General features: G+C 45.8%; 1 protein-coding gene across 2 annotated transcripts in view; it reads right to left on the bottom strand.

Annotated features, from left to right (window-relative positions):
• KAZN (kazrin, periplakin interacting protein) overlaps positions 1 to 20,862 on the bottom strand; it is a 1,105,661-nt gene that overhangs the window by 889,872 nt on the left and 194,927 nt on the right. Inside the window, exon 2 of one of the 2 annotated variants that reach the window (XM_021097563.1) lies at positions 19,660 to 19,746. The exons of the other annotated variant lie outside the window; for it this stretch is intronic. The gene's annotated coding sequence lies outside the window, so the exon portion shown is untranslated. The remainder of the gene's footprint in view (positions 1 to 19,659; positions 19,747 to 20,862) is intronic. 2 annotated transcript variants of the gene reach the window in all.

Raw genomic sequence — 20,862 nt, 5'->3', positions numbered from 1 at the left:
ACAGAATGTTTTTCATTGGAGATTCACCTCACCTGGTATTGGTCCCTATAAAAGACTGAGACTCCCGGCTTTAGCAAAGGGTTTTGACACTGACAAATTTTCTAAGGCTGCTCATTTATGGGTACCTCTCTGGTTATCTTGGCCAATCTGAAGCCAACTAGTTTCCCAACAATTTGCTGAGAAAAACCAGGAAACCAATTTGTCCCATTCTTTCAAAAAACCTTAGCAGTTCTGAGTCAAATTACAGGCCAGATGTTTCATCAGCAAACAAATAACTCAAGTCCACGAAAACATTCCCAGCTGTATCACTTATTATTGTTGCAGCCTATCATGATCCATTTATTCCCCCTGGCACTCAGTCTTCCCATCTGTAAAATGGGGGGAGTCAACCAGATGAACTCTGGGATCCTCTCCTGGTCACATATATTCATGGGTGTTCTGTTTCTGGGAATGGGTCAGCTTCTGCAGTCCACATATAAAGCAAAAATTACCCGTATAAACTGCTTACATTACCCATACCATGCCCTGGCTTTGGGTTTTGTTTATTCAACCTTGGGCATCAAATTTCATGCACTCCAAATTTTGAGCATCACTGAGCAAGACAAAAAGAGGAGCCAAAAGGAAATTTGTAGGCTGGCATCCTGGACTTCCAACTGCCCTGCCTTTAAGAGAACTACCAAACCCTTGGTGACGAAAGTGGTCAGGAAGAATGATACATGTGCTCCTAGTTGACAGTAGGATTTGACCTATTCTATTTTTAAAATTCATGGTTTTTAAATCTTAACTCATGCTATAGATTTGTTTCTTGCTGTAAAGATTAAATAATATTTTATGTGTAAAAAAGTGTCTTGCACAGGACCTGGAACCTGGTAAGTAGGCAATACTTATTTTGAATCTAAAGCTTGCATTTTCTTTTCTTTTCTTTTCTTTAGGGCCACACCCATGGCATATGGAAATTCCCAGGCTAGGGGTCCAGTTGGAGCTGTAGCCACCAGCCTATACCAGAGCCACAGCAACGAGGGATCCGAGCCACAGCTGCAACCTTACACCACAGCTCATGACAACGCAAGATCCTTAACCCAATGAGAGAGGCCTGGGATCAAACCTGCATCCTCACAGATGCTAGTTGGGTTGGTTAACCACTGAGCCACAATGGGAACTCCTAAAGCTTGCATTTTCAATATTCTTTGGAAAACCATAGAGAAGAATATGGCTGCTGGTCAGCTGGTCTTTCAGCTGGGTTTCCCATTGCAAGCCCACCACACAGCTATCCCACAATGTGCCCTGGTCTCATGTCCTATGGCCCCTGGGGTGGGGTTCTAAGGTCAGGAGAAAAGACAGCAATGCAGTTCCATGCTGAGCTCACATTCGGGAAACCTCTTTGTAAACTCCAGTGATGAGTTATTACTACCATCCATCTGGCCAATGGGACTGGGCTGGGCACTCCTGTCTTGGTTGCTAATCAGCTAACACTTGAGTGCTCACAATGGCTGGCAGTGGTCAGCGACTCACCAGCCAGCAGAACCTGTACAGCCGTGAGTTGCCTGCCAGGCTCTGAGGTCAGATGAATGAGGGTGACAGTTGAGGACATTTACTGAATATTTACCCTGTGCTTGGCATCTCTCAAATGTCTTTCTACATTTAAGTTGATTTTCTTGCTTCACACATAAGGGAGCTGAAACTCAGAGTGGTTAGGTTACTTTCCCTGGATTGCACAGCTAATAAATGAAAGAGCTGGCTTGGAAACCCAGGCGGTCTGCTTGCAGAGTCTGAGCTCTTGACCAGGGTGCCAGGGAGGCCATGCAAGCTCCGTGGCTGACGAGCTCTACGACCTTGGGCAACTCCTGGGCCTTTGGGAACCTCTCTCTCCTGCTCCATGCGAGTTTTGGTAAAAAAACCTAATGAGATCATTCATGACCAGGGCTGTGCACAGTGGAAGCTCTCAAACACCAGTGCGCCAGAGGATACCCCAGGGCCTCTGTTGGCCGGTGCCCTGTGGCCTCTGGATTTGAAGGGCATTTGCCCTGAAAGTGCCCTCCAGTTTGGGAGGGCAGTGGTTTTGGTGGAGAACCCATGAACCTGGCTGCACTGAGCGTCCAGGGGAGGGCGCTGTCAGCCCACAGCTCAGATGGTCCTCTGAGCCTCAGGGTGCAGTCTTATTTGTTGGAGGAGGAAATAAAAGATCAGAAAGGCTGAGTGCCTTGGCCAAGGTCACTCCGTTACAGTGGCAGAGCTAGGATTCAGACTGGGGTTAAAGGGGATCTTAAAGAGAAGCTCATTTTTCTTCTTCACCTCCCCACCCCCTGACTCAGGGCTGCTGAGCCTCCTCCAGACAAAAAAGCTGCTAGGAACTAAATCACGTCACCCAATCCATACTCTGAAGCCCTAACCAGAAATGTAAGTGTATTTGAAGAGGGGACCTTTGGGGGTGATTAGGGTTATAGGAAATCATGAAGGTGGGCTCCTAAGGGGCTTCCTAAGAAGAGGAAGAGAGAAAGAAGGTGCCACATAAAAGCCAAGACGGGAGTTTGCACCAGAAACTAAATCAGTTGAAGCCTTGATCTTAGACCTCCAGTCTCCAGAACTATGAGACATAAATGTTGGTGTTTAAGACACCCAGTCTGTGGTATTTTGTTATGACAGCCAAGCTGACTATGACAGATATCAATAGAGCCAAGGCCGGAAGGGCAGCTCAGGGCATGGGGTATGTATGTAACACACCTGGATTTGAGGCTCACACCTCCAAATACCCACTGAGTAAACTGACTAGCCTCCTGGTTCTTAGTTTCATCATTCGTACATGAGGTTAAAAAATAGCACCTGCCTCATGTAATTGGTGCAGGGAAGCAGTTCGTGATGCTCAGTGTTTTCTAGCACATAGTAAGCTCTCAATAAATGTTAGATTAAAAAATATGCTGACACCATGTCTAGACAGACACTGTGTCATCACTTTTAGGGGTCAAGATATTGAAAGTTTTTATTTAAATGACAACCTGATATCTGAAGAGAGAAATCCATCAAACCATTGCCATCATTAATGGCAGATGGGAGAAGGCAGGAGGACGAGGGGGAGAGGAAAGGACTTCAAGTACAGAGCAGGCTCCAGGGTGACAGTGGAGGACTGGGGGGTGAGGGATGGGGAGATTCAACACGAACACCTGGAGTGAGGGGTTCGAGAAAGCTCCAGGCTGATGAAGAAAGACTCTGGGGTCAAAAACCTAAACCACCTCCTTCCCAATTCTAGAAATCCCCTGGGCCATGTCCTGCTCCCCCAGAGTCAAAGCGGAGCCTTAGAAATTGGCCAAAGCTCGACCCCAGGCATGGGTTGGGCACTTCCTTGTCCCCCAAGCAGCTGAAACATGGCAAATTCAGTCGCCCCCACGTGCTGTCCAGTGGCCTGCATGTGACCGTGTTGCCTGGCTCCGGGAGACCTAAAGGGTCCAGGTTTAAGGCTGCTGCCTGCACTGCCACTGCCACAGCCTGGAGCCCCGCATGTCTAAGAGGCGGAAGGCGCTGTGGGGAAGAGTTCTCAGATCCCTTCTTGCCGGAGCAGCACCTCGAGCCTCAGAGGACCATCTGAGCTGTGGGCTGACAGCGCCCTCCCCTGGACGCTCAGTGCAGCCAGGTTCATGGGTTCTCCACCAAAACCACTGCCCTCCCAAACTGGAGGGCACTTTCAGGGCAAATGCCCTTCAAATCCAGAGGCCACAGGGCACCGGCCAACAGAGGCCCTGGGGTATCCTCTGGCGCACTGGTGTTTGAGAGCTTCCACTGTGCACAGCCCTGGTCATGAATGATCTCATTAGGTTTTTTTACCAAAACTCGCATGGAGCAGGAGAGAGAGGTTCCCAAAGGCCCAGGAGTTGCCCAAGGTCGTAGAGCTCGTCAGCCACGGAGCTTGCATGGCCTCCCTGGCACCCTGGTCAAGAGCTCAGACTCTGCAAGCAGACCGCCTGGGTTTCCAAGCCAGCTCTTTCATTTATTAGCTGTGCAATCCAGGGAAAGTAACCTAACCACTCTGAGTTTCAGCTCCCTTATGTGTGAAGCAAGAAAATCAACTTAAATGTAGAAAGACATTTGAGAGATGCCAAGCACAGGGTAAATATTCAGTGAATGTCCTCAACTGTCACCCTCATGCATCTGACCTCAGAGCCTGGCTAACGGAGCATCTGCATTTTTAAGTTAACGTTCTTTGCAAGTCACTGTGTGTAAAGACAGAATTCACAAAGCTCAGCTAAGAATGCAGTGTGATGTTGGCTCTTCTGGCTCCATATTCCTCAGCCTCATGTCACAGAGTTGGCAGAGCATTTGCCACTGAGCGTCTGCATCATCGGCCACCCCACCCCACAGATAGTATCACATTGCTTTTATGCCACAGAAACTGCTGAACACAGAGCAACAAGACTGCTGTCATATTACTTAGCCAGCCCTCAAATTGGACAGGGTCCCTGATGCTGAAGAATTGGAGAGAGGGAAGGAAAGATCATCTCCCCAGGGATAAATCTACACACAGAAATAAAGAGTAAGACTTTAGGGAAAGATTCACATAGAGAAAACAGAGGGACGTCTAGTGAGGTCCTGCTGGGCCCAATACTTCCCTGGGCACTGTGCGTGCAGTATCCATTTTCTGCTCTGCTCGTGAGAGCTGGAGAGAGGAGGTGCTGATATGACTCCCTTTTCACAGATAAGGAAACGGAGGTTCAGAGAGGTCACTTGATCATGGCCATATAGCAAATAAGAGGCATGGCCACCCCCAGAAGGGAAAATTTTCAGACCTTTTTTGCTGGGCTGCTGACTTCTGTTTCCCACTGAACGTGATTCAGGGTTAGTGTATCAGTCATCTATGCTGCGTAACAAATTGCCATGAACATGCGGCTTAAAGCAACATCCACTTATTTTTTTCTTTAAATAAATTTTATTGGATGATAGTTGACTTACAATGTTATATTAGTTTCAGGTGTACAGCAAAGTGAATCAGTTATACACATGCGTGTGTATACAGATCCATATATAGATAGCTAGGTAGATAAATATAGATCTATAGATATCCATTCTTTTTCTGACTCTTTCTCCATATAGGCTATCACAGAGTATTGAATAGATTTCCCTGTGCTATAAATATGTTCTTGTTACTTATCAATTTTGTATGTAATAGGCAACACTCATTTATTACTTCTGTTTTTATAAATCAGAAGTCAGCTGGCCTTGGATCGGTCACTTTTTGTAGTTTCTTCCTTTTTTTTTTTTTTTTTCCTTCTTTTTAAAGTTGCACATGTAGCATATGGAAGTTTCTAAGCTAGGGGTTGAATCAGAGCTGCAGTTGGCAACCTACACCACAGACACAGCAATGCAGGATCCAAGCCGCATCTGTGACCTACACCACAGTTTGCAGCAATGCCAGATCCTTTTTTTTTTTTTTTTTTTTTGTTGTTGTTGTTGCTATTTCTTGGGCCGCTCCCGCGGCATATGGAGGTTCCCAGGCTAGGGGTTGAGTCGGAGCTGTAGCCACCGGCCTACGCCAGAGCCACAGCAACGCAGGATCCGAGCCGTGTCTGCAACCTACACCACAGCTCACGGCAACGCCAGATCATTAACTCACTGAGCAAGGGCAGGGACCGAACCCGCAACCTCATGGTTCCTAGTCGGATTCGTTAACCACTGCGCCACAACGGGAACTCCAACAATGCCAGATCCTTAACCCACTGAGTGAGGCCAGGGATTGAACCCACATCCTCATGGATACTAGCTGGGTTCTTAACCTGATGAGCTACAACAGGAACTCTTCTTTGTGGTTTCTTAGGGCCAAAATCAGGGCGTTGACTAGGTTAGGGTCTTATTTGCAGGCTCTGGGGGAGAATGTGCTACTTTTAGAATTCAGATTCTTGTGGCTATATGACTGAGGGCCTTGTGCCTTTGCTGATGTTGGCTGGGGGCTGCTCACTGCTCCTGGAGGCCACATATCCATCCTCAGACCAGCAACAGCAGGTCTGGTCCTTCCCATGGAGCCAATCCCCCTGACTTGCTCTGTTACCTACTATGAAAATTCCCATCTTTTAAAGGCTCATGTGATTGCATCAGGCCAACCAGGATTATGTCCCTCTATCATATAATCTAACACAATCCCGGGAGTGACATCTCATATCCAGTTTCTACCCACATGGAAGCGGGAGAGGATTTGATAAAGGTGAGGGTCACTGGCAGTCATTCTGCCTGTGAGCTGCTGCCAGAGACTAAAAAGGAACTCAGGGGTTCTGATGCCTTGTTCTCTAACTCAGACTCTTGGGCTGCACTCTGGGATGACGTGAATGGGAGCCTCTCTACCACCCTGGCTACAGTAACTGTTCCATTCATGGAGCCCTGGTGTCAAAGCCAAGGGTATGATTCTGTGTCTCCATGGCTCATAGTTCATGAAGCCAGTAGTAAATTACTGAGCTGAGATGAACTGTAGAAATAAGAGTGGTACAGAAAAACCACAGGCCTCCTCTACTTCCCTCCCTCCCTCCCTTCCTATGTATTCTTACTGGACACCTGCTGCATGCCAGGCAATGTACCAGGGCCAGGTGATAGAGCAGTGAACGAATCCTGCCTACATGACGACATGGTTCCAAGTGGTCAGCAAACTTTTCTGTAAAGAGTGAGATAGCAAATTATTTCCACCTTTACAGTCCTCAATAGCCACTGCTCAACGCTGCTACTATAGCAGGGAAGCAATCATTGACATAGTAAAGGAATGAGAGGGCTGTGTTTTAATAAAACTTTATTTATAAATGAAACTTTATAAACAAGTAGGAGGGAGAAAAATTATGTTTGGGATTAATATATACACACTACTGTATATGAAATAGATAAGCAAAAGGACCTACTGTACAGCACAGGGAACTATATTCAATGTCTTGTAATAACCTATAATGGAAAAGAATCTGAAAGATATAGCTATAGATATACAGATATAAAACTGAATCACTTTGCTGTACACCTGAAATTAACACAACATTGTAAATTAATTATACTTCAATTTTTTTTAATGGTTTAAAAAAAAAATTGGCCCTGCAGAACAGTTTACCAACCCTTGGTCTTGTAGGTAAGACTAAGAACTTACAGGCCAAAATAAACAAGATCATTACAAGTTGTTTCAAGTCCCTTGAAGGGGATACATAGGGTGCTGTGACAAAGAATAAAGTGGAGGAGGAAATCGTTGCTTTAGATAAAATGGTCAGGGAAGACATCTCTGAAGAAGTGACATTTAAACAGGGACCTGAAAAAGAGAGGAAGGAAGTGGATGACAAAGGAAAGCCTTCTGGGGAGGAGGCCAGCTGGTGCAAAGGCTCTGCAACCAGAAGGAACTTTGGGTGCCCAGCAGGGAAGAGAGACCAGACGGGGTGAGTGAGGGGAGCAGCAACGGCTGAGCTGGGAAGGCAGCGCAGTGATGCAAGACTCCAGAGCCAGGGCAAGGAGACCAGGCTCTGGAGGGTTGAAGCAGGAGAGTGGCAGGATTTATACAGCATCCTAAAAACCCAGTTTAGGAAAAAGCACTTGAGTAGAAACGATGTCTCCAAAAGGTGCGGAAGTGCCAAAATCACATACAAAAGCCCCTCAGACAATTCTCCAAATGAACCATCACTCATTTCTGAGAAACAGTAGGGGGAAAAAAAAAAAAAAAAAAACCACAATTTGAGGAGGTGAGGACAGGTGCTGTCACTGTCATTGGCACAGAACTCAGCTTCAACTCCTTGCACCTAACAACCTCTCCACCTGGTGACACCCTTAACAGAGAACCACTTACCAATGGTCCCATCCAAGCAAGATGGTGATTTCATTACAGTTGAGCTAAATGCCTTCCCCAGCCAATCACACACATGCCTTCACTGGGTGCATGTTCTATTTAAAAAACAAAACCGGACTCAAAGATAAATAAAATGACCTGAAAACTCAGAGCCATCACAATACGGATCTGGCTTTTCATGACCCCAGTGAAAAAACCTTCAGATCTGGGGACAATAATGTTCACAGACTGGTCCACGAAAGAGGGTGCTTTCTCAGGCACACGTCTCCGGTTCACTCCTAAGGCAGAGGCGCCGGCAGAGAGGCTGTTTCTCCTTTCCCTCCTTCATCCCCAGCATTCTTCCTGACATCTGGCCCAGAGGAGGCCCTCAGCGAATGTCTGTTGTGTGAATGGATGTCAGATAAACCCTTTTGCCTCCCTGACAGGGATGGTATACTTCATACTTTTTTTTCTTTTCATAGATGCACCTGCTGCATATGAAAGTTCCCGGGCTAGGGGTCGAATGGGAGCTGCAGCTGCCAGTCTACACCACAGCCATAGCAACCCCAGATCCAAGCCACATCTGAGATCTACACTACAGCTTGTGGCAATGCTGGATCCTTAACCCTCTGAGTAAGGCCAGGGATCAAACCCACATCCTCACGGACACTATGTCAGGTTCTTAACTCACTGAGCCCCAAAGGGAACTCCTATATTTCATACTTCAAATGAAGGCAGAAACCAGCTGAAGCCACTGTAACCCCTATCCCCCTCAGTGCACTGTCTGGAGCACTATTGTATAATAGAAATATGAGTCATGTATATATTTTACATCTTCTAGAAGAAAAGTAAAAGAAAAGCAGGTGAAATTTATTTTAATAATATATTTTAACCAACATATCCCAAATATTATCATTATCATTTGACATATAGTCAATATAAAAAGACATTAATAAGGTGCTTTCTATTCCTTTTTTCCTGTTGAGTCTTTGAAATCCCAGGTGTCTTTTATGCGTAGAGCACAACTTGGACCAGCTACAGTTCACGTCCTCAGGGGCTGGTAGCTACCATATTGGAGAAGGCAGATCTAAGAACCTATGATTTGAAGGTGAAAAAAATTCTGGAGACCTATTAAAAAAACTTTTATTATTTTAAATCCATGCAAATAAAATGCCCTATGAGAAATGGATAAATGTGCCATAGAGGTCAACAAGACAGAAAAGTTTGGGGATTGTAAGAACATGTGGCTCCTAGCAGGACTGTAAGTTGTACGTACATCACACTCACACATGCTCAGGAGATGGCTGGGTACATAGCAAGATTTCTCATGTCAACCAGTCAAATGCAATGCAAGCCTAAATTCTTATAGTGTTGTACTACAAAACTGCATTTAAAGTGAGGTGTGGGAGGCAGCCTCCAAGCCCAAGCTTTTCTAAGGTTAGGAAAGACAGTAAGCATTCCTGGAAGCCATCCCCAACTTCTGCAAGCTTGGGCTTTGTAGGCAAATAGAAATGGAATATCCAGCTGAAGCAGGGAGCTAAGGGCCAAGGAGCTCGACAAAAACTATCCTGCTGACTAAATACATTTCTCAAAAAAATAGCGAATTTGCACAGCAGCACGGATGCAGTGAATAAGATTTGCTTTTTTCCCTGCCTGTCAAGCCACTTATTAATCATAACATATTATTGCTCTGCTAGTTCAATATGTGGAGTGAAATACCAGGATCCAGCTGAGAACAGAACTGAAGAGAACGAAATTGGATGGCAAGAAAAGAGCAAAATTAACATAGGCTAAAGCGGAAAAAGGAACAAAAAACCCTTCATCCTCTTCGTACAGATTTTCCCAGCTACCAGAAAAATAAAGGAAACTTAAAAATTTTAGTACAGCTACTACTTTATGCTTCCTTCTTCTTTGATAAGGATGGCATTTTGAGGAGAGGGGCCTGAAGGTGAGGCGTTTAGGCTAAAAAGAACAGTGATTCAGTCTTTGCCCATCACCATTCTGATGTAGCTGCAAATGAGAGTAATTACCATCAGGTTCCCGCCGGGCTGTGCAGGTATGGAATCAAATTTATGTTCCAAGAAGAAATGGAAGAAAAATATCAGAGCGTAGAGAGAGAAGGATAAGGGTCAAAATCCCTCTTGACATAACAGAAAGGACATTATGGATTTTAGCAGAGACTAAAAGACAAGAAAGGAGGTAGGTCATGAGTCCTGGGAGGCATCCACTGAAACTTCAAAACAAGCTAAGGAACTTGCAGAAGAAAAAGAAAGTTTCAATGTACACACACACACCCCTTAGATGCACATCAAAGTCCCCAAGAAGTAGATTGACACTTGGCTGTGGTCAAAAGGAACTTCAGAAGGAGGGCCAGTTTTCACAGCAGGACAAGGGTTTGAAATGGATAAACGGATCACTGCCAATACCAAAGGCCACTGGCTCGCCCCTTCACAAATCCCTTTATCCCCACTGTGGATTCTTCCCTACAAAGAATGGACTAGGAAAACCCAGCCAACCCTCATGCCTCAAACTAGACTTGATGGTGTCCTTTGGTCCATTTCACTTTTACACTATCAGTCAGGAATCTTTGGAACCTAGGTTTCCAGCATCTCTCATCAGCGCATCCTCTTTCCTACTATCAGATAGGACTGTGGTCCTTACCTAAAGGCTGAAGATCAGGAATGATTCACAGATGCAGGCATGGCCATACTGCATACATAGCTCAGCCTGAACATTCCTTGTCCTGGCTGTGAAACACTCATATACACAATTTTTAAAGCATCTTAAATTCCTATGGCATAGGTGGCACATATCCAGCCATGCTTGATAGAATTAGAAATATGTTGGGGTTGGCACATGCAAAGCTGTGTGTTCTCCTTCCTGCCAAAGATGGAAGATGATTGACTGAATGGGAACAGGAAATCAGCTTGCCAGAATGCATCTAAAACGGGATGTGCGTGCTTGGTGGAGTGTTAACGCTGTGCTGCAAAAAAAGGAAAAATCAGGAAAGTCCGCACGATTCCCAGTCCTAAAGGTAAAGAGTCCCATCAGGGAAACAAGAGAGGACAGGGTGCACAGGGAATCCATGCCACCCCCTGAAAGACAGTTGGGTATTTTGGAAAGTGGAATGACCATCATTTAGAAACAGCCTGAATTGGTTCTCTAGAGAGCATTTGAAACATGGCCCACCGCCTGCCTCCTGGGGAGCAGATATGTGCTGGCATGATGCCATGTTCTGGGCAGCAGCACAGCTGCTTAAAAATGGTTCAGGTGACAAATATTGATTGCTTGTCTGCTACATGCCAGGTACTGTGTTTGGACCTGGCAACACTATGTGAGCAGGACACAGCACGATCCTTCGAGCTGTTGGTGATTCAGTGGGGGAGAGAGAGAAGTAAAGAGGGAATCACAGGAGCCTAGAGTAAGGACTGTGACAGTAGAAGATCCAGGAGCACCTGGGGGATGGGCCTCCCCCAGGCTGGCAGGGGGTAGTGAGAAGGACTCTCAGAAAATGTGACTTCCCAGCTGAGACCTGGAGGGTGAACGAGAGGTAGGCCGTTGAAGGAGCACGGGGGCTGGGGCAGTTCCAGGTGAGGAAAAGCATCATTGGCAGAGCCCCGGGGGGGCATGGCAAGCTTCCAGAGCTTCATGTGGTCCAATATGGCCAGAATGCAGGTGACAGGACAAAAATGACAGGAGACACAGCCACAGGGGCCAGGTCTTACAGGGCCATGGACACCTGGCTAAGAAACTTAGACCTCACCTTGAGGACAATAGGGAGCTGCAGGTATGTTTTAAGCAGGGGAGAACCTTGGTCATCCCCATGTTCTGGAATGACTTTCCTGGAGGCAATGTAGAGGACACACTGGAGGTTAGTCAAAAATAGAGGCAGAAACGCAGCAGAGACAAGGTTTTAGCAGCCTCGCCCAACACCCTTGCTTCATGCATACGGAAACTAAGGCATAGAAAGAGAAATGACTTGCTCAAGGACATAAAGCTGGCATGTGAAACAGGCCAGGTAGGCTTCTTGGGTTCAGGTGAGTAGGATGCCTATATCCTATATTCCTATTGGAAAGTCACCACAGGCACATTTTGTCTGGGGCACACGGCACAGCATACATAGCTTATGAATTTATGTGCTTTGATCTGGTTTAGCAAGGGCTTCCCCCAACACTATTGCACAGGATCTCCACCCCACCCATCATCATAAGCACACCCATCCCTACAGTATATACCCCTGAATGACTTGAGAAATCAGCCAAAGTGGCCTTGAGTGGAAGCCCGTCTGGAACTGCAGCACGTCTCTTCTTTAACTCCAGCCCCCCTCAGCTCCAGTTCTTCACAGGTGCTCACCTGAGGCATTGTCCCATCCGCAAATACGGGTTTGGATAGGGCGGGGAAAGAAGCTATTTTAACTGGATCTCCCTGCATTAAAGAGGATCTTGATGCAAGAAAACAAAGAAGACAAAGAAGATCTTGGGCTAATGGGAAATGACTGAACAGCTGTGACTCTTAACCGCTCTCATTCCACACCAGTTCCACGGGGTTAATCAAGACGGTGGAGAGCGGTGTCACCGACCTGAGAAAGGCTCTCAGATTCAGGAATCACCAGCCCTCTCACCTGAGCTCCAAAGGGACCTGGGGAGCAAAACCTCCAGCCATGACAAGCCAGCCTGCAATCTGTGCTTCCAAGAACAGGTTGTGAGAGTGAGATGACAAGAATGAGAAGGAGGGAAAGAGATGGTTGAATGTATGAACGGAAAATGGATGAAAAAGGATTTATTCTGCCTGCACTGACCCCACTAATGTTAGCCCAACAAATATACTCAGGCAGAGGTTGCAAGATTCCCATTTTAGGGCTTCCAGGGGAAACATCCTACCTTAAAATACGGCCCCTAAATCTCCAGGATCCCACTAAATGGAGACCACTTGGGTTAATCTCCTTAGCAAAGGGAAAATACCTAAGAATAATGGAGGGTATCAGTCATCAAACCTCAGTGTAGATCAAGTTAAAATTAGTTTTACTCTCAGGACTGACCCCAATGAAAATGGAAAGTTTGGATGTGGAGGGGGCAGAGGAGGAAGAGGGCAGTTTAGGGGCTGGGACCATGGAAAGATGCTCTGGCAGCTAAAGGATGCTCCCTTCAAGGCAGGGAAGGGGGTTGGCTGGCAGTTAAGTTGAGAAAAGGGGTGTAGATCATTCCAGAGGGAATACATTAAGGGACCACGTATGGACACAGGTGAGCATTCACAGAGATTCTTGTAAATACATAACAAGTTTTGGTTGAGCCCCAGGCTCCCACCACAGCTGTTAAATCTATTGTCTAAAGCCACATGGGGATTGAGGAAACAACATCCCTTTGTTTGCTCTGAAAACACTGGAAAGAAAAGGAAGTCTGGGTCAGGGTTGTGTTGGGTTTTGTTGGAAGGCTTGGAGAATCCTCAGAAATACCTCAGATTTGTGAATGAAGTGAGTTTAGGTATTTTTTGCCTGGGCTATTATCCCTTCTGGCTTCACTCATGGCAGGATCAAGAATTTAATGTGGAGCATTCTTCCCCTAATTTTCCAGTCATCTGTTGTTTTTCTCTCCAAAATATTATGCATCTATATCATAGGACCCAAATATAGCAAAAAATTGCTGCAAGTTGCGAGGTGGGGGGGGGTGGAGGGTGAGGAGTGAGGAGATGGGAGCATGAGGTCATTCATTAGGTTAAAAATTTCCTTCCCATCACTTCAAATTGAACCCTGATGTCAATTTCTCACAAGCTCTTTTGGGGGTGGGAGGGTGTAGCTTATCTGGCATTCCAAAAGGGACTCTTTCGGGGAGTTCCTGTCATGGCTCATGAGGATGCAGGTTCAATCCCTGGCCTCGCTCAGTGCGTTAAAGATCCAGCTTTGCCATGAGCTGTGACATAGGTCACAGACGCGGCCTGGATCTCGTGTTGCTGTGGCTGTGGTGTAGGCTGGTAGCTGCAGCTCCAATTCAACCCCTAGCCCGAGAACTTCCATATACCATGAATGTGGCCCTATAAAGCAAAAAAAAAAAAAGGGGGGGGGACTTTTTCACCAGAAACAAGTATTAGCAAGCATTCCTGGCTGAGAGTTTTCCAAGAAGTTCAAATATCTTAACTCAATTGATTTTAATGGCAATCTTGTGAGGCACCAAGTCATAAAAGCCTGTCTAATCGTCTTAACTAGAAGAGATAGGGAGTGGGTGATGGCTGTGGATCAGACGGAGAGAACCAAGCAGATGCTTGTCTCCATGGCTGTGCTGCATGCGGTCACCATTGGACAGAGGTTCCCAGGTGAAGCCATTCTTCAAACACCAATGGATTTAGGGGACAGTGCCCAGGCAAAGCATGGATGTGACCCAGAAACGCAGGATTCCCAGGGCCAGGCAAGGCTCTGCAATGCCGGGGTCAGAAACCAGACAATCAAGAGGAACAGAACTGTTCCACAAGCACACCAAGCTCCCTTTTCACCCCAGGGCATTTGCAACACTGTCTCTGCTGTACGGAGTGTATCTCTCTGCGCAATGATGCTCATGGCCCAGTCAACCCTTGGCCAAGTGGAAGCCCTCCCCCATCACCTCCCAGTCCATCCCAGGACAGGGTAGGTTTTTTTTTGTTACAGACACTCAAGAAACTCCATGCCTGAGAAAATATTTGCAAAAGATGCAACCAACAAGGGATTCATTTCCAAAATATACAAATAGCTCATACAGCTTTATATCAAAACAAAATGAAACAAACAACCCAATCGAAAAAATGGGCCGAAGACCTAAACAGACATTTCTCTGAAGCAGACATACAGATGGCCGACAGGAACATGAAAAGATGCTCAACATTGCTAATTATTAGAGAAATGCAAGTAAGAACTACAAGGAGGTACCACCCCATACCAGTCAGAATGGCCATCATCAGAAAATCTACAAATAATAAACACTGGAGAGGGTGTGGATAAAAGGGAGCCCTTCTACACTGTCAGTGGGAATGTAAATTGGTGCAGCCACTATGGAGAATAGTATGGAGGGTCCTTAAAAGACTAAACATACAGTTACCATATGATCCGACAATCCCACTCCTGGGCACATACCTGAAAAAGACAAAAACTATTTTGAAAAGATATGTGCACCTCAGTGTTCATAGCAGCACTATTTACCATAGCCACGAGACGGAAGCAACCTAAATGTCCTTGACAGATAAATGGATAAAGATGTTTTCTCTATGTGTGTGTGTGTGTGTGTGTGTGTGTAATATATATACACATACACACATACACCATATACATAGCAATGAAGTATTACTCAGCCATAAAAAAGAATGAAATAACGTCATTTGCAGCAACATGGATGGACCTAGAGATTATCATACTAAGTGAAGACAGGAAAAACAAGTATCATATGATATGGCTTATACGTCAAATCTTAAAAATGATACCAATGAACTTATTTATAAAACAGAAAGACTCACAGATACGGAAAACAAGCTTATGGTTACCAAAGGGAAAAGAGGATGGGGGGGATAAACTAGGAGTTTGGCATTAGCAGATACAAATATCTATATATAAAACAGATAAACAACAAAATGCTACTGTATAGCACAGGGACCCACATTCAATATCTTGTAGCAAACGATCATGGAAAAGAACTTGCTGTATGCCAGAAACTAACACAATGTTGCAAATCGACTCTATGGCAATACAATTTTCTTTTTTAAAAGAAACCCCATTCCTTCCTTTTCTTGGTCTGCAACCATGAGCTCATGCACATGACCGTTTGAATTATGTTTTTCTTTTCCTGCCAGGCTGACCCCTCCTAGAAAGCAAGGGTCTGTGTCTCTGCTTAGTGCAGAACCTGGCACATAACGGATTCTGAAAAGCACAACAGAGCACAATGCATCACAGATCGGCGATGCTCTAAGAGTTCAAACAAGACCACCCTCTGCAAGAATAGGCAGATATTCATTCGACTCATTTATGGGGGGATACTCCACCTCGGCCCACAAAGAACTGAAGGGACTTAACAAAAACTACAGACAACTACCCCCAAAATGGAGATAAAACAGTTTCAGGCATGAGGACAAAAGGAAACCTGATTTAGATAAATAGCAAAAATGCATTTTAGCAATAAAATGAAACCACTTAACAAACACAAAACAAATGGTTTGTACCTTCAAAACAGAAAAAGAGGTCAGCTACTTGCTTTGAAAAAAGGCGAAAAGGACAAATTCCTGGACAAGTGCACCCTCTAAATAGAATAGTCACACGGTTAATATTAAATTTTTTTTAAAAACTTGTTTAAAGATAGTACATGATGGAAATAACACTAGATTTGCAGTTGGGACACCTGGGGTTCAAGTTCTAGGTGGGCCACTGACCTGACGAGCCCAGGCCCTGGGGGTATCCCTCATGACACGGGCGGGGTCCTCCCTTCTCTCTTTGCAGCTCTGTAATTCTGTTCTACAGCAATGGCAAGAGCAGGAAGATGTTCTCTCATCACCTTTTCTAAACCAGATGGCAGGAAACCTTTTCCCCCTCAATGTACCCACGCGTGTGTCAAAATGCTCCTCAGAAAGGTTTTCAGAAGCAAAGTGGATAACGGCTTACCTAAGGCAAATCACTTCCCTCAGGAGGAGAGAAGCTGTTTGCACAGTTCCTGGGGGTACAGAGCCAAGAGCAGAAGACAGAGTCATCCAGCACCCAGAGAAGTGCAGGATCCTACAGGGGAGGAACAGGGACACCTGGTGCAGAGACGGGGAGCTGTCTCCTGCTCCAGCTCCAGGATGGGGCTCCTGCCTCTTCACCAGCTCCCGTGAAGCCCTGCATCTGGCAGGTAGAACCCACCCTCGCCCCGCATAATCACGTCATGACATCGCAGGAAGCAGAGACGCACTCTCTCCTGAAATCCCCACAACCCTACAAGCGCAGTCCTGCAAAATCCACAGGAATAAGGTTAACTTCTTCTGCCCATAAAGTAGAGATTTTCTGTACATTTGGAGCACATTCACACAGACAGATGATCTGCACTATCATGCAGGTAAATCAGTTGTGCTCAACAGAATAACGGTCCCCCGAAGATGCCTCTACCCTAGTTTCCTAGAACCTGTGACTAGGTAACATGGCAAAGGAGAATTAAAGTCGCAGGTGGAATTGAGGGTGCTCATCAACTGGCCTTAAGAGTCTCCTGGATTGTCCAGGTGGCCCCAAAGTGATCACAAAGATCCTTAAAAGTGGAAGGGGGAGCCAGAACAAGGGGCAGAGGGGAAATGTGACTGTGGAAGAAGCTGGAGTGACATGATCAGAGAAGGAGTCACCTGCTATTGCTGCCTTTGAAGATGGAGAAAAGGGGCTTCTAGAAGCTGGAAAGAGCACAGTAACAGATGCTAACCAGAGCGTATAGAAATGAAACTGGGTCCAATTTCTGACCTACAGAACTGGAAGATCATAAACTTGTTTTACCTCAATTGACAAACCTGTAGTCATTTATTATAACAACTGTTATGAATTGAACTGTGTTCCCTATGCCCCAAATTCGCACATTGAAATCCTAACCCCTGGACCTCAGAATGTGACTGTATTTGGAGATATGACCTTCAGAAGTTGAATGAGGTCATAAGGGTGAAATGTAATCCACTAGGACCGGTGTCCTTACAGGGAGATGGGGACAGACACACACAGAGAGAAGCCTTCCACACAGGGAGAAGACAGCCATCTACAAGCCAAGGAGAGAAGCCTTAGAGTGAAACCAACTCTGCTGGCATCTTTATTTTAGACTTCTAGACTCTGGAACTCTGAGACAATTCGTTTCTGTGGTTTAAGCTGCCCAGTCTGTGGTACTTGGTTATGGCAGCCCCAGGAGACTAATACAGCAGCCAGAGGAACCTAATACCCAGGAATGCATAGAACTCACCTTGGGGGACCCCCAGGGCACCTATCTGGGAGACTTCAATCCTAAGATGCCACCCAGGTAGGGTAGCCTAGGTGCACACCGTAGCCACTGGACAAAGAACACCAACAGTGGTCAGCAAACCAAAAGACTCACAGGTGGATGCTCTGAGAGCAGGAAGTAGGGTCACCATTCTCTCTCGGGGTCTCCCTGTCAGAGTTAACAAGGATCCTCAATTCCTCTGGTGCCTCTGAGCAGCACAAGGAGGCTTTCTGGGCAGATAAATTATCTCCAAGCACTGAGCGTCACTTCCTTGGGACCCTCGATTTTACGCTATTGAAAGTTCGCTCTGGGTCTCGTGGTCTGTCTCTCCTCATTTGTTCAAGTCCCACAGAATAATATCCTATTTGTATGACATGACGACCTCACTTACTCTCACTGCAATTGGTAAGAATTCAGCTCCATCCTTTTTTTTTTTTTTTAATCTTATTTTAAAATAAGCTAAAGTACCTTCCTAGTTTGGGGGTTTTGAGGACTGATGGGAGATAGATCTTTTGCTTGCGATGATTATTCATCAAGAGTATTCCCTTCTGGACTAATTCAGCCTGCTGAGCTCTGCCCTATCCTAGGGAAAAAAGATTTTGCTAAGCAAACACCATGTGTAAACAGCATCACATGAAACATGTTTAACCTGCTCAAGAGAGCAAACTGGCTTCAAGTAATTTAACAGCGTTCATTTGCATCCTGATAGTTAATCTGCCTTTATAATTGGGTTTCTTTATATATTAAAGGAGACTAACCCAAAATTCTACATTTAATTATTTTTTAAATTTCTGATTAAACAAGGTACATCTATTGGGGAAGAAACATGGAGGATACCAATGCCCAAAGAAGAAACCAGAAATCATAATAATACTGTCGCTTGGGAATAACTACTCTTTATAATTCCTCCCTACCTCCCCCTCCAATCCTACACCCCCTACCAGTTTTCAATAGAATTTGGAGTCAGATTAACCTGGATTATAATCCTGCCTTCACCACATGCTTGCTGTATCACTTTGAGCAAATGGTCTATCTCAAATTCTTCATCTGCAAAAGGGGGTAAAAACAGTATTTATGCACTACGATGCAAAGAGATGACTGATGTTATTCTCCCAATGCAGTGCCTTGCACATAATGAACCTTGATAAACCGTGGGTAGTGGTTATGAGCTGTGGAGATAAGAGTTAACATAGCAGGTGTGGCTGCTCTTCTTTCAAAGTCCTGCTTGTCAAGCTGGCCCTTGGCTGGCATCAGGGAGCTTAGATTTTGGGAGTATTCCAAACTTCCTATATGAAAGAGTGGATCCCTGTGCTTAAACTGTTTGTGCAAACAATATGGCTTAGACTAAACACTGGCTTTCCTTCTGGGAGTGTGGAATCTGGGTATGGGTAAGGGGGTTGCCTACGTGAGCAGCCCCTATAAAAATCCCAGGACACTGAGTCTTTAAACAAGCTTTCCTGGTGGACAACATTTCCCAGATGTCACAATGCAGTGCTGGGGCATTAAGTGTGTCCTGTGGGACCCCACTGGGAGAAAACTCTTGGAAGCTTGTGCCTGGTTTCCTCCAGGCTACACTCCCTGAACCTTCCTCCTGTGCTGATTTTGCTTTGCATCCTTTTGCTGTAAGGAGTCAGAGCTGTGAGTATGACTATGTGCTGAGTCCTGTGAGCCCTCCTGGCAAACCCCTGCACCTAGGGGGTAGCCTTGGGGACCTCTTAACATGTATACATCCGGAGTCAGGCTGCTGGGCTGCAACCCCAGGTCTACCACCTATTGATTCTGTGTATCATTCAGGACTCAGCTGGCCACCTAAGCAGGAGAGTCATAGCCTTTAATAAAAGGCTAGGGATTAATATGTGGTCAGGGTCTAAGGAAACCAATAGGGAATAATAGTACAGTATCCTGGGGCTATTAGGGGCAGTTGTCAGCAACTGCTGAAATGGTAAGGGTTAAGAGAGTGGTGCTTACCATTACTATTATAACGCTGGCTGTAGATGTGCTTTTCATGTGATTATTTCTCCATTACTTTACAGCCATCTCCAAAGAATATCCACTCTGGAAAGAGAAAGGAGAAGGAGGGGGTGTTGTGCGGAGAAAGGCATGAAGCAAGCAAGAAAGGAAGGAGGAAAGGATTGAGCCTTGGCTTTTGCAAATTTAATTCTCCTACTCTATTGTTATGCAAGTGTTCCCAGAATCTAACCCTCAAGAACCATCTTGAGATGAAAGCTCTGGTAGCCAGCAAAGGGCCTCCAAGGTCCTTGTGTTCACCTCCACTCATCAAACTTCACGTGGGGTATTTCATGCCCCCTTTCTAGGCGAATTGTCCCAGGGAGGCTACCCGATCGAATTCCAAATGGAGTTGAAGCCCCCTTTCTCCACCCCAAGCCCAAGCCCAGGTCCCAAACCCTGAACCCTAGCTTCAGAGAAGACGGTAACTGCCCCTACCCATAGGGCAAATGGGCAGATATGAAACTCTCCCCCCTCTTGCCCTTTGAGTTCTATATGGGGCATATGGCTACCAGCACGCAAAACTTCATTAACCCTGCTCCCCCTCCAGCCCACTGCACCCTGGCTCATTCCCCAGAGCGGGTGGAAGCAGAAGGTATACACAAAAGACTGTACTTTATTTTACTTGTTTGTTTTTTAGGGCCGCACCCATGGCATATGGAAGTTCCCAGGCTAGGGGTTGAATCAGAGCTACGGCTGCCAGCCTACACCACAGCCACAGCAATGCAGGGTTTGAGCCACGTCTGCAACCTACACCACAGCTCACAACCAGATCCTTAACCCACTGACCAAGGACAGGGATTGAACCTGAAACCTCTTGGTTTCTAGTTGGATTCATTTCCGCTGCACCATGAAGGGAACTCCATACCGGAGACTATAAATTGAGTGAATCAAAGATAGGCCTTGGGTAATGAGGCGGCTGGAGAGCCCCAGGGAAGCTCAGCAGTGTCCATAATGTATGAGATGTTTGGAAGAACTTAAAGGCACAGTCTAAATGGAGCTGCAAAAAGGAAGGACAAATGGCCCCAACCCTAGAGCCATCAAGAAGGAGCAATTCAGGTGAAGGAGAGATAAAGAGTAATAGATTTGGTCAGGTGAGGCTGGAGGGCATTTTGAAGGGAAGCCAGAGGCAGAAACACATGGAGAACAGAGCCAGTTCTTGAA

This window comes from Sus scrofa, chromosome 6 (assembly GCF_000003025.6).
Source record: "Sus scrofa isolate TJ Tabasco breed Duroc chromosome 6, Sscrofa11.1, whole genome shotgun sequence".
In the NCBI taxonomy this organism is placed as follows: domain Eukaryota; kingdom Metazoa; phylum Chordata; class Mammalia; order Artiodactyla; family Suidae; genus Sus; species Sus scrofa.
The sequence above is the reverse complement of the archived record's forward strand: the minus strand, read 5'-3'. Positions and strand labels throughout refer to the sequence as shown.